Raw genomic sequence first — 24081 nt, forward strand, 5'->3', positions numbered from 1 at the left:
GCTAGAATAATAATGTCTATAATAGAATAATAATAAGGATACTTTAGTCCATTGTTCATTCCCTAATCTTGAGGATTTGGGGATGGTGATGCCCACTCTGCTTCTAATTGAGAGGTGGTTTAGATTCCATAAGGGCAGATGGCTGCTACTATCTTGCTTGTGGCTGCAGACAGTCTCTGTTCCTATGGATGGGTGTTGTCCACCATCATCTCCTTGTTAGTTTTCCTGGGTGAGTTCAATGAACTGGAGAGTAGGTGTTGCAACTCTCCTGATATTCAAGGCTCAACCAACATATGAAAAGACCAAAGATTTAAATCTCTGGGACATAGATTTAACAAGTATGGTGCTAATTATAGGTTCAAATAAAGGGGACAGAAGAGCCATGTGTAGGGAAACTCTAAATGAGTCAACTTTGTTATACTGGGGAGCATAAATTCCAAAGTAAATTCCACTGACAGAGTGCCAAGTTCCTGAGCTGGTCTGCCCTGCTTATAGTGTCTAGATGTCTCTAGAGCCCTCAGAAGCCCTGCTGTTTGAGGTACTCTTTACTGTGGCAGTCAATGAGATCCTGCTGAGATGTGCATAAGTATAAGCTCTGGGGAAGCGGACTTGGCCCAATGGATAGGGCGTCTGCCTACCATATGGGAGGTCCAAATTTCAAACCCTGGGCCTCCTTGACCCGTTTGGAGCTGGCCCGTGTGCAGTGCTGATGTGCTCAAGGAGTGCTGTGCCACGCAGGGGTGTCCCCCGTGTAGGGGAGCCCCACAATCAAGGAGTGCACCCTGTTAGGAGAGCCACCCAGCACGAAAGAAAGTGCAGCCTGCCCAAGAATGGCACTGCACACACAGAGAGCTGACACAATAAGATGATGCAACAAAAAGAAACACAGATTCCCGGTGCCGCTGATAAGGATAGAAGCAGTCACAGAAGAACACAACAAATGGATACAGAGAACAGACAATTTGTGGGCAGCGGGCGGGGGGGGGGCGGTAAATAAATCTTTAAAAAAAAAAAGCATAACCTCTGTAATGACCTCCCAACTCTCTTTGAAATCCCTTACCCACAAAAACTCATTTGTATTTAATATTTCCCCCTTTTGGTCAAGGACTTTTTCCAGATGCATTGCTAGTTGGCACTTGGTAATAATCCCTCAGTGCCAGAGAGGCTCATCCCCGGGAGTCATGTTCCACACCAGTTGGGGTGGGGGGATGGTCAGCCAACTGGTTTTTGATAAGGGCACTGGATCAGTTAAAGGGGGTAAGAAAACTGCTTCAACAAATAGTGCTGGAATGCCTGGATATCTATATGGAAAACAAAACAAAACAAAAGCACAAATCAACCCATACCTCACAGCATGTAAAAAATCAACTTCAGTCAGATTTTAGACCAAATCATAAATGCTAAAATAACAAAGCTCCTAGAAAATAAGTTAGAATATCTTCATATGAGTAGACAAAGATTTCTTAGAAAAGACACAGAAAGAAACAAACCATAGAAAGATAAAACAAATTGAACATCATGAAAATGAAAATAGTACTTATAAAAAAACAGCACCAAGAAATAGAGAAAATTAGCCACAGTTGGAAAAATAATTGCAACATACACATATTTTCCAAACATGATATATATATTTTAGATACTCATCCTGACAGAGGCAAGTATATAGAATATATGATATATAAAGAATTTCTGGAACTTAATAATAAATAAAAAGGCAAAGAAACCAATCACAAAATTTGAAAAGATATGAAAAGGTATATCTTTTATATCTTCATAAAACAAGATATAAAATGACCAATAAACACAAACAATGGAACATAACATCGTCTGTCACCAGAGAAATGCAAATTAAAGCCACAATGAAATACCACTACATACCTCCCAAAATGGCTAAAATTTACAAGAACAACTGTGTTAGTCAGTCAATGGAAAACTGATGCAAAATACCAGAAATCTATTGGTTTTTATGAAGAGCATTTATTTAGCATAGAAGCTTACAATTACCAGGCCATAAAGCATCAGTTACTTCCATCACCAAAGTCTTTTACCACATGTTGGAGCAAAATGGCTGCTAACATTCAGCCTTCCTCTTCCTTTTAAGTCTCCATGGTCCCAGCTTCTTCCAATATCAGTTGCAGCCTGGAATAAGTCTTGTCTCTCTCCTGGGGCTCATTTCTCTCTGGGCTTAGCTGCTCTGCTCTCTCCTATGTGTTTACTTCCCAGGCTCCAGCTCAAAACTCCAAACTTCCTTTGGTGCGGTTTCTCTGTGAGTTGGACTCAACCTCCTACTGACGTGGCCCAATCAAAGCCTTAACCATTATTTAATCGAGTAAAAGTGAAACCTCAAATCCCATTTAGTCCAATATGCCCAGAGGTACAGACCAGTTTACAAACATAATCCAATATCTATTTTTGGAATTCATAAACAATTTCAAACTACTACACTGATAAAACCAAAATTTAAGATGCTTGGAACAACTGAAACTCTCTTTCATTGCTTGTAAAAGTACAAAATGCTCCAAACACCTTGAAAAACTATTTGGCAGTTTCTTATAAAATTAAATAAGAATCTTCCCTAAGACTCAGAAATTCTATTCCTGTGTATTTATGCAAGAGAATTAAAATGTTGTCCTCACATTTATCTTTATTCATAATAACTAAAACCAAAATAACCCAGATGTCATCATCTGGAAAATGGATAGAAAAACTCTGATATAATCACACCATGGTATACAAGTTCTCAATAAAAAGGAACAGTCTATTGTGAAATGTAATAATATGGATAAATCTAAAAAATAGTATGCTGAGTGGAAGAAGTAAAATACTAAAAATGCATGTCATATGATTTCATTTATATGAAATTATAGAATTAATTGAAGATAAAAGAAATAAATCAATGCTTGCTTCTGGATGGGGGATTGTCTAGGAAGGAGCATGAGGGTAATTTCTTGGGGGTGGAAATGTTCTGTCTTAATATGCATTTATCAAAACTATTAAATACCACATTCACTGATGTATGTGATTTATAACTCAATTTTTAAAAATGCATTATATATTTTTTGAACTGCTACTGAGTATTTTGTCCAAAGTGTTTTTTCTTTACATCTATAAATTAATTTAATCCTTGAAGCAAAGCTCTTGGATAGGTATTAGTATTCCTAATTTGCAGATGTGGAAACTGATGCTTGGAAAAGTAAAGTGTCCTGCCCTATATCATAACTGCTTGCTCACAGAGGCTGAATTCAAGCAGAGGTTTATCTGTCTCCAAAATCTGTCTTAATCATGATCAACGACCCATGCGTCCATCTTACTTCTAGATCAGGTATGAGGCAACAGTTCACTGGAAGAGGTTTCCATAATGGCTAGTCAAGGACAGTGGTTATTAAATGGGCAAACTAGACATTTTCCTGGTAACTCTGGGGACAGAGAAAGCTAATAGCAAATATGACTTGTGTTCTAAGGGAATATTGCCTTAAAGCACAGGTCTGTTTTCTCTTTGTGATCCTCCTTGTTCATGGGACATGATATGAATAGTAGTGCCACAGCTGAAAAAGGTACAGCTGAGAAAGCATCATACAGTGACTGGCAGAGACAATATCGTATGATAAAGAGCCCTGGGGTGAGGCTGCCTTGATTCTAGTCCAGGCTCTTTCACTTTCTGAGTGTATAGCCAGTGGCACATCATTCAGCTTCTCCAGGACTCAGATTTTTCATTCATAGGATGAGGATGATTCTCATTCGTACTTGATATATTTACAGAGGTTTAAATGAAATTGTGCTTGTACAGTGCTAGTACATGCTGGTTCCTTATAAGTCCTCTCTAAATGTTAAGCTGCTGTTTTTGATTTTAGAGAGTATGTAAATGTTGACACTCCTAAGCTAGGGAATAACAGGACACTTGATTTAGTGTGGAGTTTCTGTGAGACTCTAGATATCTATGCACTGAATTAACTAGCTGAGAGCAAAATGCTATAGTTTTCTAAAAACTGTCACAGTTCCATTATGAGAATTTGCAACTGTCAACTAAAGTTGATGCTACTGGCAAAAATAAAAGCATTTAATTAATAAGTAGGAAATTGTGTTGAGGAAAAAGTGTCATTAAATTTAGTTATTACACTTTATCTGTCTAGAGTGAGTGAAAGGGATCCTGAATCTATTTAGCATGTTTAACAGATATCAGGAAGGTTAATTGTCTTCAGAGCCTTGAAGAGCCAAACTCTTTGTGAACGCCTTCCTGGTTTGTGTGACTGTCTTATCAGTTTCCATGTGATTTCAGTACAGGTCTTTATTTTAACTGTGCTTTTCAAAATCTCAATTTCCAGAGTATAATGTAAAAGGTAGAGAAATTACAAATATGTACACATTAACAGTTTTGTTCTTATATTGACAGGTTACATACATTTATTAAGTTCACTACTAATCCGCTCTATAAGTAGAACATCTCTACACACACTTAAGAAATGTAAAAGAGAAATTAGTCACTTTTGAATGAGGTTTTTGTCATTGGTGTGGAGACAGGTGGTCCAGCAGAACCCTTCAGATACTGGCAGGAGTGGGGGCTAGGGAATTGTGTGTATTTTCCCTTTTTGGAAGTTTCTCATGAATAAAGCCTTATGCTGGTTTTGTGCAAGTAATAGTATTTGTGCATATCACATTTGCACTTGGTTTCCTTTGGATGTGGAAATTTATGTATGTATATTTATAGCATATCAGTAGAGCTTTGGATAACTTATCAAGTCTTGTGATAGCTTTCTATTATGGATTTACTCAGCTCTCATTGAATTTTCCCTGAAATTCATCAGGCATTGAAATTTCATCTCAGACAATAAATATCTTAGTGCCAAACATGATAGAATCAGCAGAACCAAAGAGTGCTTTCTTATGAAAAGAGAAGAGTCTAGCTGGAGAATCCACAGTGTCACTTCCTAGAGCTAACTTATTTGTTTCTTTATTCAACCAGTATATGCCAAGCACCTCTTATTTACCAGGCTTTGCCACCTAAGATCTGTAGACACCTACCCACATTTGTGGGTTTTAGTTTCCTCATATGTATACTAGGTACAGTGGTTTGGAACTGTATGTGCCCTGCAAAATCATGTCTTAAAGCTAATCCATTCCTGTGGGTGTAAACATACTGTAAGTAGGTTTTCCTGAGGTCATTTAAGTTAAGGCATGTCCCAGGTGGGTCTTAAACCTCTTAGTGGAGTCCTATAAAAGAGAATGAAGTTCAGACAAAGAGAAAAAGCCTTGGAAGCAAGAAGCTGAAAGCAACAAAACCCAGAAGAGAGGGAGACCACAGACACTGCTATGTACCTTGTCAGGTGACAGAGGAGTCCAGGATCACTGGCAGCCAGTCCTCAGGAAGAAAGCATCGCCTTGATCATGCCTTGATTTGGACGTCTTCACAGCCACAAAACTCTAAGCTTGTAAGCTAATATATACTGTTGGTAAAACCCAACCCATTTCATGGTATATTGCTTTCAGCGTCCTAGCGAACTAAAACACTAGGTATTTGGACCAGGTAAGCCTAAGGATGCCCTAGCTCAGCAACTATTACAGTTTCATTCAAATTTGTAAGTAATCAGTACTTAATTAATGGTGATACAGCAACACTCACTAGACATGTGTCTCAAATATCTGTAAAGGGCAGTTCAAACATGTAATATGCAGGTATACACAGATTGAACTAAAGGAATTCTATCAACTCTGTAAGACTTGCCATATAGCTCTTGCTCTATAGGATGAAAACTTGAATACTATTCAGAAAGTCTTATTTGGGTTATACCCTCATTTTTCTAACTATATCTTCTACAGGTCTTCTATCATTTTCTTTCTACTTCCAGTAGCTACTTATATTAGTCAGTCAAAGGGGGTGCTGATGCAAAATATCAGAAATCTGTTGGTTTTTATAAAGGGTATTTATTTGGGGTAAAAGCTTACAGTCACAGGGCCCTATAGAGTCCAACTCCAGGTTACTTCCTCACCCAAGGAATGCCATGTGTTGAAGAAAGATGGCAGGTGACCTCTGCCTGGGCTTGTCTTCCTTTTAAGGTTCTGTGGGCCCAGTTTCTTTCCATGTCAGCTGTAGGATGGCATAGTTCTCATCTCTCTTCCCAGAGCTTTAACTGTTTGAGCCTTCTCCTTTCTGTTACATGGCAGGACTGAAATGATCAAGTTCTCTCCCCTTCCATGTCTTCTTCTTCTGTCTTCTGGAGTGAGCATCTGTTTCTACAGCCCACCAAAGGGGCGGGGACTCAACCCTGAGCCATACCCTACTGAGGTGGTCAAATCAAAGCCTCTATCTTGATTTAATCAAGTAAACATAAAGGCATCAGATTTAATACAATCAAAGGGTATCACGCCCAGAAGAATAGACCAGTTTATAACCATAATCAAAATCTTTTTTATGGAATTCATAAATAATATCAAACTGCCATACTACTTTTGAGAGGCTATCTCCTTTTTAAAAATAAACAAACTGAGGCACTGAGAGGCTAAATAACTTTCTTACAGTTATGCTGGTGGAATAAGTAACTTTCTGATCCAAACTTTGGGTTGGGCGCTTAAAATGCATATAACCGGCCTGACTTCATTTTCAGAAATTTTTTACTTTCCTTACTAAAGTATCCCTGTTTCAATGTTCTTTGATTCTGCTTCTGAATGGGGTAATACCCTTCTACCACATTTTTGTTTCTAATTCAAAAAGCTATCAATTTTTGAATATTCTCTTTTTGACAGTTACTGAAGAAAAGATTTGTGTTTTTCCCCCTGAGCATTATGTTTTGCAGCTTTGTTTACTTGGGCTGAATTTTTCCCAAGGACACCGACCTTAAAATCTGAGTTGCTGCTGTGTTCAACATCTTGTACAGATTTAGGTCTCATTTGCCAGATTAAAAAACCCAAACACATAACAACAACAACAACAACAAAATGGCCAGTTTAACTTTTTGCTGCAATTTGACAAATGTTGTTTTCATAACTGGGCAAATATAACATAGGTTTAAAATCTCTACACTGCAAATTCACACCTTAAAAGTTATCTTCTCAGAATGATCTTTTTCTCTTCAACTTACTTATTCTTCCCCTTGGCTTTGCTGCTAAACCTACCTCTACCTTGCTGTATCTTTTTCATGAGACTCAGCAGTTTCCTCATTTTTAGCCTGGATTAAAGAGCCAAGCTACAACCAGCTCATATATTCATTATGAGGATCTAATGGAAATAAATGTGAAAACTCTTTGAAGACTATAGCCCCTCCTCTCATTGCCTGAAGTCCTGTCTGAAGACCTGAATATGGATTGCACACTCTTCCCATCCCATCTCCCCACTTTTTGCGCATCTCTATCTGCTGTGCCCCGGCTTCTTTCCTCCAATTGCAGTGAGTTCTCCATTTTCTGGAAATATTTCATGTCCATTTACATCACCACTTATTTGCATCTGCTGGTCCTTTTGCCTGTAGTTCCCACTCCTATGCTCACAAAATTCTGGAAAACTTCTCGTCTTTTAAGATCCAGTTCATGGGAGGCATTCTGGATTCCCCTAGGGCCTAAGTCACTTTTTCCCTTTAGACTCCATTGCATTAAAAAGAAATCATTCCGGGGAAATGACTGTGGCTCAATCAGTTGGGTTCCTGTCTACCATATGGGAGGCCCTGGGTTCGCCTCCTGGGGCCTGCTTGTGAAGGCAGGCTTGCCCACACGCCACGGAGAGCCACCTGCCAACAAGCGCCGCAGAGTGCCGCCTGGCTCGCAAGCGCTGTGGAGAGTCAACTCAGCAAGGTGATGCAACAAAAAGGGAGACAAGCAAAAACGCAGAATAGCGTGCAGTGAATGGACACAGAGAGAAGACAGCAAGCAAGCCGCCAGAGGGGAGGGGAAATAAATAAAAATAAATAAATACAGACACAGAAGAGAGCACAGTGAAGGGACACAGAAAGCAGACAGCAAGCAAAAGGCCACAATGGGGCAGTGGGGGGGGGCGGATAAAAAAAATCATTTGTATTATAACCCTTATTATGGGAAGAGGTTATTATAATTGTGTTGTATTTGCAAGTCTGTCTCCCTCAATAGAATGCAATATCTTCAAGATGGAGATTCTTCTTTTCATGACTGTAACATCTAGTTCTCAATTCTCCCTGGCAAATATTAGACAATAGATATTGAGTGAGTGGATAAATACACTCTAGGGTGTATTTAGTTTGAAAATAGGTAATTTTCTTCTGGTTTATTGATTCTTTTTGGATTTTCTTATACTCTTATTTTTGGTGGTTTTTATTTTAATTTTTGGCTTCTATTTATCCTTATATCTCCATCTATATAACATATTCTAGAGGTTTTCTATCCTTATGTTTTTCTTATATCTAATATCTACTCAAGGTACCTCTTTCTTTTCTATAACTCTATGCTTTCTGCCTTCTCCAAAGTCCTCACTGTTCTCACTAGGCTGGGGTTAGCACACATGTACTACTGTCCCCTCTCCTGTGCCTCTGAATGACATTGGTCATCAGTCCCAGCCCAGGAGCCCTAGAATCTTTCTAACAACATACCACTCCAAAAAATAATTGATACTAGCCCATTTGCCATTTCTGGACTAGGAGATTCTTTTTATTTCCTGGTTTTCTCTCTGTCTAGTTACTCATTATGAAGCGAGGACCTGACTGCTTTCAGAGTGTATATAGTAGGTACCTCTTGCCTTCCTTATCTCCAAATCATAACTCCTTGCTTGAGAAACTGTAGATCCTCTCTTAGAATTTTGAGAAAGTTTAACAATCTCCCAGACTTAATCCCTAGAGACTTTAGAAGCCAGGAAGCATTTCTGCCACATGTTTACCATATATGGGATGACTCTATAGCTGTTCCTGTAGTAAGACTTTTTGTATAAATCAATGTTAATGTCCTTGGAAACTTTCCAGATTTTGAAGCTCTTATTTAAGTGACCATTTTCAAAATATTTTAGATTCCAGAACTGAGCCAGGTCCTGAAGGGTGGCCTTGGTGACCTAGATTTTCTCGTCATGTTTTCTGACTATATTGTCTTCTCTACAAATAATATTTTGATGCCATTACTATTGTTGGTCTAAAAAGAATATAGAAAACTGATGAAAATTTGATTTATAACAATAATAAAGCAGGCAAAAGCTCCTTTCCAAGAAACAGAAATATAGTCCATTTATTATGGTCATTAACTTTCCAACATTCTATTTCCAATGCATTTAATTCTATCAGTTTCTGTAATGAAACCATGGATTTCCTTCCCAGAAAAGGATGACCATAGGTAAATAAACATGATCTGTAAATAATTTCAGGGTATATTTATATTCACTTAAGTCCATCCATAAATTAAAAGATAAGAACTCTCCCTATAGTGACAGAGAAAGCATTGTCAATCTAATCTCAAACTGTTTATGGTGATATAGGCACACATAAAATAAGGAGATAGTCCAAGGCTCCATATAAACAAGTATTTGATCTATAGGGAACAATAGGGAACAAGCAAGAATTATCATTGGCAATTATTGATATTAGAAGTAATAATAGCTGGAATTTTACTTTGAGGCATGGAATTGAACTTAAGCAAATATTTCTCCTTCTTTTGAAAGAAGAAAAGGTAATTAGAAACCACAAAGTGAAAACACCGCAGCCAAAAACTATATAAACTCTATAAGGAAATCATGGTCCAAATAAGAAGCATAACATACTATGTCATGTTTCTGAGCAATAGACGAAACATAAAAATAAATAAGAGAGTCCATTCGACTTTTGTGGTTTGGGTATTAGAACTTCGTATCCAAAGAGAAAGAAATGTCCTCTTAGTATACTACCAGTTCTCCATGAACAATTTATACTGTCATCATAAACTCTCTTTTCCACCTTAGAATCAATCTATAAACCACACATGTAAGCAGAACTATGCTTAAGCAAATGTTCATACATTGACAATGAAAGCAAGGGTACCGTTGACAAAGAAGAATGAAGGAAAACTGGAGGCACACGAATATCTGTAACAGATTGTGAAGATGAGAAGATTCTCTTTTCCCCAGAGGTTAATGAGGCAAGACAGAGGTTTAGATATATTTTTAAATTTATAAATATAACTAACAGAAGAATAAAATACAGTTGTGGGAGGAGGATTATGTAAAGATGCAAAATCTTTATATTTCATAGAGTAACTTAATAGAAAATACCCTAAAATTATAAATTAAGAAATAGTAATATAAGGCTAATAAAGGAAAGTTAGTGAGATAACCACTAGGGATTTAAGTACACAACCAGTTCAATATGGTTGATTTCCTTTGAAAAGTAAACCCAAGTAAGAAGGATGGGGAAGACGATTGTATTTCAACCTATCACTTTACTTTTTGCTGTATACATATGTCCTCTGGTGATAACATTTCAAAGGAGTCCACCCTGACTTCCTGATATTCTCTTACTCATCATTAAAGCCTCCATTTATCGAAGTACAATATTTGAAAAGTAAAAACACGACACTCATACAAATATGTAATGAATATGTATCAAAAGTTTTATTCACCTCATTAATTAATGAGGATAAAAAGAAAGTTGGGGGAAACGGACTTTGGCCCAGTGGTTAGGGCGTCCGTCTACCACATGGGAGGCCCGCGGTTCAAGCCCCGGGCCTCCTTGACCCGTGTGGAGCTGGCCCATGCGCAGTGCTGATTCGCGCAAGGAGTGCCGTGCCACACAGGAGTGTCCCCCGCGTAGGGGAGCCCCACGCGCAAGGAGTGCGCCCATAAGGAGAGCCGCCCAGCGCGAAGGAGGGAGCAGCCTGCCCAGGAATGGCGCCGCCCACACTTCCCGTGCCGCTGACGACAACAGAAGCGGACAAAGAAACAAGATGCAGCAAAAAGACACAGAAAACAGACAACCCGGGGAGGGGAGGGGAATTGAATAAATAAAAATAAATCTTTAAAAAAAAAAAAAATAGAAAGTTGGTAAGGTGGATTCAAAGATCATTTTAAAGAAATGGCCTATCTATAGCCTACCACAAAAGGTATTTTGAAATAAATTTGAATTAGGGACAAATGGGTTAATGTCATCAAAGGAAATAAAATTGTAATATTTGGAATTATCTTTTCTACAGGATTATAAACGTGCATGTTAACCAGTAGTTTTCCAGTTAATAGATTTAATGAACTAGAAAATATCAAAGTCAAACACTGGTGAATTTTCCTAATGAGTAAATAACCCTGGAGAGAGATTGTTAAACATGTCCCAGTATAATTTTGAAAAGACAAGCTTTCTTACCTCAGTTGCCAACTTTTAGATAATTTTTGTTTCTAAAGAAGATCAACTAATATCTCAGGAAGTTTTCTCTGGCCCTCTCAATGTATGATTTTTTTTCTCCCTTTATCATTTCCATTTCAAACTCTATTATAACAGTAACTGCATTAGAAAAATGTTCATTGCTCCTTGCTTGTTTGACTCACAAAGTGAAAAACAAGCTTTCTTGGCACAGGAGTAGCACATAGTAAGTTTTCAAGCTGTTTGTTGAATTAGTGATCTCACTTTAAAATGATATTGTCTGTCTTCATAATGCAGAGGCAGGAAGTTAGAGAAGAGAACACAAGAGGAGAAATATCAGGAAATGGATAGCTGGAAGGGAAAAACTTAAATCTTCTACAAAATCTGTTGATGTGGCAATTTGCAAGTTGTCCAATAAATAGCTGGGAGAAATTCTACTGTCTTTTACTGCAACTATATTCAGATGTTAAAGGAAATAGAATTCACATAGAAGTACTGCCAGGTTAAATTACTTATTGAAGCTTTTTCTCATCCTTAGATCTTTCGTAATCCTTTCATCTGAATGTCAAGCATACTCCTGGATGAAATGAAAAGGTAGATTTCAGGTAGAAGATGCCATTCTCTTTGTTCCATAACTGGGACTAGAAAATGGTGCCACTTATCCTTTTGCAAAGCTTGTAATCACAAACCTTTGTTTTCCTGCTGCTGGAATGCCCCTCCTCCCCCATGCAGGCCACTGGCAAGCACAGAGCCTGGAAACTAAGCCTTTTGGTTTGTTCAGTTTTGAAGAGCCTTGGAGTTTCTTTCTGAGTCTAGAAAGTTCTGTACAGTCAGAAGAGTGGTTTTGGCGGCTTTTTGACCCGTGTATTTTTATGTCTTGCTAACTTGTGTAAACTCCCATCCTCACTCCTTCCCCAACCTCACCCCTTGCCTGCCCCCTCCTCCCCCTCACCACCTTCCCAGAATCAAAGGTCTTCATGTGAAGCTGTTTAAAATTGATTCCTTTTGATAAATCTGGATGATGGTCTCTCCAGGAACACTTACAGTATTCTCTGACAAACATACTGAATCACATTTTGGATGTAACTTTTCATGTGCTTTCATCTGTCATCCTCACATCAAGCCATCCAGCTTATCTCAGGATGCCAGAGCCTGTTATCTGCTCCCTGACCCTCCTCTCCCAGTCCAGGGCAGCCCTAGTGATGGGCGGCTCACCTCTGCAGTCCTGGAGGCAAAGGCCCTCTAACTGCTCCCATCTTGAGCTTAATCCTAGATGGTTCTAACCTGGATTTCACACATTCCAGTGTCAAAGGGTTTAGTGAGGAGCCTAGGTATAAGAGGACAGAGAGAGGTGGGGTCTGTGAAGAGCTGGGGAGCCTGTGCCCTGCCTGCAGAAAGCTAGCACCAAGCAGCTCCAGCTGATTGTTGCTGTGTACTTAGGTGAGCCTGGGGTTTCCAGGCCTCTCTTCCATGAAATGCTGGAAATGCAAATTTTCTGTGAAACAGTCTAATTTTGAAAATGTTCTTTGGGCCTAATAGAATGTATTACATGTTCCAATCACTCGAGAGCCAGTTTACAACCCAAGTCTAGGCCTTGAAATAAGGGCCCTTCTAGTTACCTAATTGGTCTCCCTGCACCCATCCTTGCTCTCTCATCTGCTCTCCACACTGCAGCTAGAGTGATCTTTCAAAAATGTAGACTTGATTGCCTTTCTTCTGTGTTTAAAACTCTTCAGTAGTCTCCTGTTAGAATTGGAGCAAAAGCCAAAGTCTTTATCATGGCTGATGAGGCCCTTGGCACTCTGACTACTCCCTCTCAAACACTTGACCTCTTTTTTTTTGCTGGCTCTTTCTGTGATGTCTTTCAATTCCTCTAAACCACTGCAGGAGCAGCTACAGCCTTTGCAAAATTTTAGTCTACCAATGCGGCATGTTTGTCTATACTCTGTACCCACATACTTGCTCTTCATTTAGCAAACACCTTTCAAGGCTAGGTTATGCTGTAAGAGACCTGCATTAACCCCTCCACTAGGCTGGTTCCACCTGCTTTATATGTGGCCCATGTGTCCTGGTCCCCCATGTCATAATGCACATCAGACACTAAATTATAATTACCTGCTGAAGTGCTACCTTTTCTACTAGACTATAGTTTTCCTTAATGGGCAGGACAAGGTTTGTCTTGTTTGATGGTTTATCTCCAATTACCTGCCACTGTGTTACCTGCATTGTATAGAGCTTATTAAATATGCATTGGCTTGACATCAAATTAATAATCCCTGTGTAAGCATGGAGTGTTGTAAGGATATAGAATTTCACAAGGGAAGAAACTGTGACTTCTGCATGGTGATATTTAGACTGGTGTTTCCTCTATTCAAGTCTGTTAAAAGCTAGGCTTTCTGCCAAAAGAACATTCCCTCAAATGTATTTACGACCACAGACCTCCACCTCCCCAGAGCTGAGCTGTTCCTTTTTTTTTCGAATATGGCAGAGGAGGGTCACTGGTGCAGGGTGTCTGTGGTGGGAAGATGTGTGGGAAAGGGTGCACCTGGGGCATGCTTCAGTAGGATATGAATGTGTTCATCTTGACATAGGGTGTTATCTCAGTGGTTGGAGACCCACACAATAAACAACAAAATATTAAACTTCCAATCTCGGGAGTTCAGCCATGTTCTCAGATAGAGGGGCAAGAATCTCTTGAGTACATAGGCAGTGTCTAGTAAAAGAAAACAGAGCATAAAAAGATCTAGGTTTCTGAGAATGGAGGCAGTTCCATGCAGTGACTTTGCTTCTTCTTACAGTGAATTTGTTTTGCTTTCAGAAAGATAGGTTATTCATTGTCCACTATTTTCCCTGAAAGGCTTTCAGTGGTCTTTAAGTTTTTTTGTGACATAATGAAGATTTGGAAGGACTCTCAATAAGTTAAATATGTAGCCAAATTTCATATAGCCTAGAGGCTGAAAACTTCTGTAGCTCAAGGGCCTATAACATATTTAAAATAGAAAAATACGAGGCTTTGAGTATGTAAACATTTTTTTGAGGAGAAAAACATGAAAATTTCATTACTCTGCATTTAAACTAAGAATAGAGAAAAACAAACATTATTCAATAACACAACAACATTCATCTAGATACATCAAGGGCATTCAATGGTGGTAAACAAAAAGCAGGGAAGTCAGAGAAAGGGGCTAAGAGATATAGGAAATTTGATTTCAACTCTTTCTATCTTCATTTCTCCCATGGGTGATGTAGAAAGAAAGACACTAAGAAAAACTTTCCTGTACGCATGGGTAACCTCCATGGATATGGATGCTACTGGCAAAAAAAAAAAAAAAAAAAAATCAGTCCTCTCTTTTTGGATGTGTTACACAATTGTAGATAGATACTGCAACAATTTGAGATTGTTTTATGAATTCCAAAAGAATAGATTATGTTTGTAAACTGATCTATTCCTCTGGGTGTGAAACCCTTTGTTTGCATTAAATTCAGTAAAGGGGTGTTTGAATAGATTACCTGAAAAGATCATTTAGGGCAGGAGTTCTTAACTTTTTGTTCCATGTATCCCTTTGCCAGTCAGGTGAAAACCACAGGCCCCTTACAAAGTCCACACTATACTGTGCATTATTTAATAAATATATCACACCCGCACCAACATGTCCCCAGAAGGATAATTTTTGTTGTTCATTTCAATTCAAGTTCACAGACCCCCTTGTTAAGAACCCCTGCTTTAGGGCTTTGGATTTACTACATCAGTGAGGCATGACTCCGGTTGAGTCCCTGCACCCTTGCTGGGTCTGATATAGAGATAGACAGACTCACAAAGACAGATAGAGTATAAAGGGAACCAGCATGTTTGATTCTGCAGTGTGAAAGAGAGGATTGCTTAAGCACAAAGTCCGCAAGAGGCTGGGACCACGGTGAAGCTCCAGAGGAGTCCAGCCCTGCTATATGTTGATAGCTTACAGCTGAATTTGGGAAGCGAGCAGAACAGCTAAGACTGACATAGGAGGCTGAAAAAGAGACAAGCCCTAACCTTGGGTGCTCAAAGCTGAGCTCCAAGAGATGGTAGATTCTGTAAGGGAAGGCAGAGACCTCCGCAGAGACTGATGGCCATCTTAATTCACCATGTACCTGCATCGCCAGGATCAAGAATAGCTGACCTTGGGGAGAAAGCACCTCTTATGGTGCCTTGAGTTGGACTTTTCACAGCTTTGGAACTGTGAGCTTGTTCCCCAAATAAATACTCTTTGTAAAAGCCAACACCTTTCTGGTAGTTTGCATCAGCAACCATTTGGCAAACTAAAAACAGATACCACCAATTTTTCCATAACTTGGGTACAATTTAATCGATTTCATCTCTGTCCCAAACTATTGCAGTATGTGCATCTTGCAGCAGAAGATTCCTTATTCCTTTTAGAAATGTGTTCCAGTATTGTTTAATGTCCTGTTTCTTTATATTAAGTTTATGAGTGAAATGAGACATGTTCCCAAATGTTAAATGCTGTAGCTTGTCTCTATTAAATAACTACTTCCTGGAAGAGGCAGCCTTCTGAGAGTGAAAGGATATCCATGAACATGGAGGCACTGGCTATGTCCCTTTCCAGGGAGCTATCTCGGGTGACTTCCTTATGAAGGGAAATTTACTGACAAAACCAGGAGCCAATGTAGAGTATGCTTTGATTTTTGCAGGAAGGAAGTTCTAGTTTTTCTTTTTATTGAAGGGTTTCTTTCAGATATGGCCAGGACCAAAAGTGTTTCGACTCTTCTGCTTTATTGTTTGCTAACGAGGATTCGGGTCCCATCTTCTTGGATTCTTGTTTCCACAGCTGTCCAAAGAAGGCCCTCCTGCCATGTCAGATTGTTGTTTTCTTTCTGTTTTTGTTTTTGTTTTTGGTGGGTATTGTAATTCATAACCAGAAGGGAAGGGGAAGTTAACATTAGGCTCATGGGCTACAATCACAGGAGATTTTCTCTTGGAATTACTGAAGAGAGAGTATAAATAGCAATTCTATGGGAGAGAAAAAAAGTAGGAGTTTTGAAAACCAGAACTGATGTTAGCAATTCATCTCCTTTATAGGGTTAAGGGATTGTGAGTAAAAACCTTGATTTCATTTGAAATTACTTTTTACTTGCTAACTTGTTCCTTTGATTAGACTTCCTTCTGGCATTGACCTTATTAAAGACTCCTTTGTGGGTGGAAATAGTGGAAAATGACAGACTAAAGTCCTAAAAATTTCAAACATTTGTTTATTGAGGACATTGTGAAGTAGCAAGGTGAGCTAAAGAGAAGTAACCTAAAGGCACAGGATATTCCCTTCCATTAGTGTTTAGTGTCTATTTGTACACATGAATCTTATCTAAGTCTATCACTACTGACCACATGTGGCTATTGAGCACTGGAATTATGGCAAGTCCAAATTGAAATGTACGTAAGTATAAAATACACGTCAGATTTTAAGACATAGTATAAGAAAGAAGGTAAAATATCTCTAGTAATTTTAACAGCTTTATTGAGCTATAATTTATGTCTATACAATTCACCTATTTCTAATATATTTTATATATTTAGTACATGTTTTAAATGCTAAATTTTTGATGTATTGAGTTAAATATATTATTCAAATTTTATTTTTTCTTTTTACCTTTTAGTGTGGCTGCTAGAATATTTAAAATAACAGATGTGACTTATGTTTCTCTTGGCACACTGACTTAGATATTAGTTTGTCAGTATATAACTTGTTGAAGAAAATTCAATCAAAATTCCCTTTGACCAGTTAATACAAGCCCATTTTCAAAATTAGGTATTCTATGGGCCTGCTTGTCTTCTATTATTCACAAAAATACTTCGGAAGTCCTCTTTCTCTCTCTATCTTTCTGAATTAATTAAAAATGAGCATGGTGTTTTTGATTGTCAAAAGAAAGGGGAGGGACATTTATAATCTCCATTTCCCAAAGATGTTAAATTTCCCTTGGTATAAATGCAGGTCTATATGTATTTATATCAGTTAATTTATTCTAAGTGATCATAGCTAAGTTGCTATGTTGTCTTATTCAAATATTTCAAACTATGCTCTGGTCTCCAACCTTGAGTATTCTTTTGTTTTCCCTCTGTGCACTGCAATATTTTTAAACCTGTTATACAGGTCACCTGTAAGTAGCCTCCTAAAGAACTGTCACAAAGAATTGAGTGAAAAATTAGCTTAATTTCTCTCTCTAGCCAAAGCAAAACTTCAGCTCCCTCAACTGTGAACAGGAATCTAGGCTGTGACTGTTTTTTCTTTTATGTGGAACTTGGTTTTATATAACTCTTTTAAAGGTGCATTTATACTTTCTTTTACTAGCTTCATGAAGGAAAGTAATAGAAATCAAGTCTTAAAGATAATAAGTAAACATCACTGGTGCTCTTTAATGATCTGATCTCTCCTGAAGTTCTGTTGCTCAAGGGATTGAAATTTTTATTTCCTTATGTTTCATGGAATCTTTGAATTGAATAGACTGAAGGCAGATTGGCAGGTGTTATTGACCTTGTCTTGACTGATACTTTCATTAGAAATACACCACACGTTAGGAAGCATTTAATCATGTCTCCATTAGTATCCTGTCCTTGGGCACTCTTATAGCCACTTGTTAAGAATAAGGAGACTTTACTCTAAAAAAGAGTCTGGAGGTTTTCAGAAGGATTGCCCTTATGCACACCTGAGCAGAGTCTCAGAGACAGATAAAGTAGATACAACCCCAGGTATTGGTTCTTTTGAGGGCTAAAGAGACCCACAGGTTCTATGGTCATGGCAGATGGAGTTCACTGCCATGTCGGTTGGCCCTTCTTTGGAGCTGGTGTTTCTGCGTGATGGAGCTGGATTCAGATGTGATCTCTTTTCACAAGCCTTTCATGCTACTTTACTGGAATTGTAGTTGGTGCTGGGGTTTAAGATATATCTAGGAGATTTGAATCTCTGGACTGATAATATGATAACCAGACCCTGACCTCAACAGACTTCAGCTCCTACACTCTGATTTATTGGACCTATTCCACTCAGCTAACATGGAGTTGAAGAATGTCAACCACCACACCATGGAGCCTAGAGTGCCTACAACTGAAAGCAGGATCCATGTGGAATCTAAACCCCCTCTTGATATAGATGGGAAATCTTGATATAGATGTGGAATGGACACAACCAAGCCAAGGTCCACAGGAAGGAGGAATACAGTAAGGATCAGAATGGACTTAATGATATTCTATTCATGAACTATTGTGGTTAATAATGAGAAAATGTGGCATTGATGTGGAAAAAGTGGTCATGGTGGCTGCTGGGTGCGGGGAAGGAGAGGAAGAGAAGACATGTGGAGGCATTCTCGGGACTTGGGGTTGTCCTGGGTGGTGCCCCAGGGACAATTGCCAGATGTTGTATGTCCTCCCATGGCCCACTGGATGGAACGTGGGCAAGTGTGGGCTATGGTGTGGAACACGGGACATGGGGTGCAGCGATGCCCGGAGATGTACTCACCAGACGCAATGGATGTGACATGATGATGGGGGAGAGTGTTATTGGGGGGGGAGTGGTGGGGTGGGGGCAGTGGGGGTGAATGGGGACCTCATATTTTTTTAATGTAATATCTTTTAAAAAAATTAATAAATTGAGTAGAATTTGAAAAAAAAAATCACAGAAAGATAAAAAAAGCAACACAACAACCAGAATATTAAATATTGAAGTATAGAAATAAAAGAGAAATTTGAGAAATTATGTAGGACTAGAATATGATTATGGGTGTTTCTCAAAATGCATATACCAAAATAATAATGGGGAAAATTATCAAAGTAAAACATTTTTTTCTGAATTTAAATGTTTCATCTGCAATATTCAAATATTATGCAAAGAACAGAAAAATAAATGAGAATTATTTTGGAAAAAAAAAATAATCAGGAGACTTTAGAACTGAGAGAGACTCTGGAACATGGTCTGCAATCTCAATGCCAGCTGCTCATAAAATCTACTATGATGCCTTTGCAGATCTAGATATCCAGGTCACATCCAAGACCAGTTAAATCAAGTTCTTGGCTAAGACCAATGGACTGTATTTTTAAAGTTCCTCAGTGTGATTCCAGTATGCAGTCATGGTGAGAACCACTCCTTTAAAGTTTATCTATTCCAGTTCCTTTAAACACTTGGGAAGCAAAGAAACATTTTTTTGCATGTAAAATATTACACAGAACCTCATTGAAAGCTGTCCTATGCTCTAAAACAAGAATGGGTCTGAAGTTCACTCTCTTGGCCTACCACATGGTCTCTACCCCAGAGTGGTCCCTGGGGTACTTCCGTGAAACCACAGGGCTCCTTGAATCACTAACTGTAAACCACCAATCTGGTCTGAGATCTGTACTTTTAAGGTCTAAGGCTCAACCTTTTCAGGAACTTGCTCACGAACACATGTTTTTTTTTCCTTTTTTCCTTAAATGTACACCTCTCCACTTCCACTCTTTTTCTTTTCTCCGTGAGAAGACTGCAGCTAATTTAGGAGCAGAATCAGAATTCAAGGCTAGATGTCCTGGACTGACATTGTGATCTTCCACCTTCTACCCCACCCTTTCTACCTTAGACCTCAAACTCCCCCAGGCAGTGAGGAGGACTACTTAGAACTTCCTAGGCACTAAGGATTGTTTGTGGAGTGGATAAATAATGTCTAACAAATATCCTTGCTATTATTTTTCATATGCATGCAGGTGCCACTGTGATTAATGGAAAATAAATTCATTTCAAAGTGATAATGTATACATAACCGCTTTTGTCATTATGCATTTTTTCAATCAATAATAACAATATTAATAACCCTTATTGAGCTTTACTATGTGCCAGATGCTGCACTTAGTGCTTTCTGAACATATTTTATTTGAGCATCATAAAATCCCTAGGAGGCAAGGATTATTTATTATCTCCAAGTGAGAAATGGAGGGGCTGAAAGGTTAAGTAACTGGACCATTTTTATATAACCAAGGCTGTCTGACTCTAAAACCTTGCACTTAACCACTCAACTCCGCTTGCCTCTCAACAAATAACCAACAGTAGAAGCATTTTCTCCCCAACAGATCACTTTTTCTATTTAAAAGAGATTCTCATTTCAAAAGGGCTGAAAATCACTGCCCTGCAACATGCTGTAGTGTGGTGCTTCCTAGTTTTCTAGTGAGCTTTGCACATAACTCTAAACTCCTTTTAATGAAGGGTTTACAAATCCAATATCCATGGGGACAGGGTGGGTAATGCTAATGAGTGGATTGGGCCATGTTTGCATTTTAAACCTATAAATGCATTGAGCAATGAAGTATCCTATTTTCCAGAAACACATTTTTTTCTGGGACCAGTTTTTATTTTGCCTGTTTTTTGTTTTGTTTTGTTTTTGAGAAGTAGCTGAAGAAGTATTTCTATAGTAATTAAAAAATAAATAGAAGATATCAAAGGAAGGTAATAAATGACCATAGATATCGGGCTTCAATGTCAGGGAGACAACAGGGAATGGTGGAGTCTGGAGTTGCCTAGAGAATGTTCCTATAAATGAGGTAGCTAACAGTTCATCTTTTAAAAATGTGGCTGCTCTTGTGCTGTCAAAACTTGTGTTTTTCAAGAGAATCTTGAAAATTGAAATATTCTTTTAAATATCCTAATTTTCCAATGTTGACTTAAATGATATAAAAACACTATAGCAAGCAAATTATGTTTTCAATCTAGTTTTGATCATTGGACCTCCAGGTTGAAAAACAACAAAAACAACTTTATTTTAAATGGGGAAGGAACAAAGAAAAAGCAAATAATGGAAAGCAGGACAAACCTAGCAACTAAGAGAGGATGGATCTTTTCCTGTAACTCTGAGAGCTAGGCTTTTCCGCTGCTCCATGTCAGGGCCAATGGGCCAAGGGGCTCTCCTTTCTCTTCATAGTCTGACTTGCATTCTCTGGCTAGTGATCACGAGTATTGAGGTGGCAGTAGATTTCTTGTAGTGGCTGTTTCTCATGAACTTTAACTTGATAAACACTTTTTATCATGCAAGATACTGGCAGCATTGCTGCAGGGGCAGTCTACCTCCAAGATACGAGGAAACAGAAGGTTGCGGATAATGCTTTTACTTTATGTGGTGGGAGAGCCTTGTAAAGAGCAATAAAAAAATCAATTGACTTGCCAAAGTTCCACCTGACTGGCCAAATGTGCATCGAACTTTTCCATATTTACCAGGGATATTTCCTCCTCTTTCTGGCTAATTCCATTTACTTATTTACTTTTTTTCCCCCATTTTTAAAATTATTCTTTTTTTTTTTTTTGAAGCTACATAGATCACACAAAATCTTACATTAAAAAATATGAGGTTCCCATATACCCCACTCCCCACTACCCCCACTCCTCCCACATCAACCATTTCTTCATTAGTGTTGTACATTCATTGCAACTGATGAGTACATTTTGGAGCATTGCTACACAGTACGGATTATAGTTTATGTTGTAGTTTACACTGTCCCAGTCCATTCAGTGGGTTATGGCAGGATATATAATGTCCTTCATCTGTCCCTGCAATATCATTGAGGACAACTCCAAGTCCAGAAAATGCCCCCGTATCACAACTCTTTTTCCCTCTCCCTGCCTTCAGCAACTACTGTGGCCACTGTCTCGACATCAATGATATAATTTCTCCCATTGCTAGAGTCACAATAAGTCTATAGTAGAATACCAGTAAGTCCACTCTAATCCATATTTTATTCCTCCATCCTGTGGACCCTAGGATGGTGATGTCTACTCCACCTCTGAATCGAGAAGGGGCTTAGATCCCACATGGCTGATGGATTGAATTCTCCTGCTTGCAGCTGTAGACTCTCTCAGCTCCCTGGTGTGGTAGTTGACCATTCTGACCTCAGATGTGACCTCCATGCACGCTTCTTCAGTCACTTTTACTGAACCTGTAGTTGGCGCTGCGGTTGGTATATGCTCAGGAGACTTGAATCTCTGCACTGTCTATGTGCCAGCTGGACTTGAGCCTCAGCTGAGTTGCAACACCTACTATGAGTTGCAACACCTACTCTCCAGTTTGTTGGACTTATCCATTTACTTTTAGCTATTCACTCCTACCATGTAAGAATCTCAGGCACCAAGAATGACAGATTCCAGAAGAGGTCTTGGTGCTGTTATAGAACCCCTTCATGTTGCAAATATGTGCGTGAAGACCTAGGGAGGAGTAAGAATTTAATTTAGCTGGGCTAGGACTCAAGTTCTCTTATGCATAGCCTATTACACTGGAATTCACATGTCTGGCTATGTAGAATTAAAATAAAGCTGGATTAGAATTTCCAGGGGTGAGTACCAGGAATGTGTATCTCATCAGAACCCTGGTACTCCTTCCAGGGACTGGTAGTCAGAAGTCCCTAACTTTTACTGGTGACTTCACACCCAGAATGGTAACAACTGAATCCCAGCATAGCCAGTCTTAGAGAAACTCTTGGTTTTCTCATTTCTGGACAATATTTGATTCTAAGGGAGAATGGTTTACTTTTGTCTTCTAAGACAAATCGAAGAAAGAGGAAATTGTTATACATTGCATAGAAATTGTTTATTGTCATGGATCTCTGATGCTTGTCCAATTGTAGTTAAAGCTTGCGCAAAGATTTATGGCAGTTGAGATTCTAAATGATTATGTGAGTAACATCCCCAGGTCTCTCTCTAAGGCAAGCAGAATGAGATAAGCTGAAATTGTTAGAAACCAGGTTTTAGATAAGATGTTTAATGTTAGGCACTGAGATCCTTAATGTCTTCTCTGGACACAGTCAGATTGGTATCATTCCCATAGTAATAGCAATTAAAACAATCAATACAGTTTACTAAGAATTGACTGTGTGCTGGGAACTAGTCTCAATCTTTAAATATGTCATCTCATTTAGTCCTCATGAGCCATATAAGGTATGAATATTATTTTCACCATTTTACAAATTAGAAAATTAAGACTCAAATCACAGATTTTGCCCTGGGAAACACAGGAGTAAACAGGGCTAGGTGTCAAAGTAAAGTTAAGCATGCTGCTCAAAATCTCCATCCACTAAGCTATTCCCTTAACTTCACTTTGCCATGGATCCAAAATCACCAAAATATTGTATTTAGTTGGGGGGAAATTATTTTATTATTTTTCCACTAAGAGTGAAATCTTAAGAATAGACTATTTTCTGTAGTATATAAACAAAGCTGTTCTTCATCCTGGGAGTCTTTCTTGGGTAAAAGCAGTGTTCTGTAGCTTTGTTTCACATATACATAACTTTGATAATTCATGCTGTAGCACAGTGGATTTTGGAAGTTTAACTTTTTATTAAAGATCTGTTAAGAACTATAACTAATAAAGTATTCAATTGCTTTGAATGGGTTTCTTTGGCTCATGATTTGTGATTTTTTAATAGTAGATACGTTATAATCACAAGTTTTTGTATATTTGAATTTTGTTATTTTGAAATGTGATATTATAGTTTATGGATTTACTTTCAGATTTTGAAATAATGTGAATCCCCCAAATTAATATTCTTCAAAGTTGGTAATCCAAATGAATGGGAACCTGTGTATTTGTTATTTCCCCATGATGGGGTCAGTTTAACCAGTAAACTGAAAATACCTTACTATTATCTGTGAAGGTTGATTACCTGAATGTAACAGTTCAGAGTCCTTCTTTGGGCATGTTGTTCTTTATAGAACTTCAGAAGCTTCTCAGGTTTACTCTTAGGTCTCCAGCAATGGAAAAGACTATTCATTGGCTGCTGAAGGTTCAAATGCTGACCTTGAGTTAGTCCCACTTCAAGTCCACATCTGTAGAA

This window comes from Dasypus novemcinctus, chromosome 2 (genome assembly GCF_030445035.2).
Source record: "Dasypus novemcinctus isolate mDasNov1 chromosome 2, mDasNov1.1.hap2, whole genome shotgun sequence".
NCBI lineage: Eukaryota > Metazoa > Chordata > Mammalia > Cingulata > Dasypodidae > Dasypus > Dasypus novemcinctus.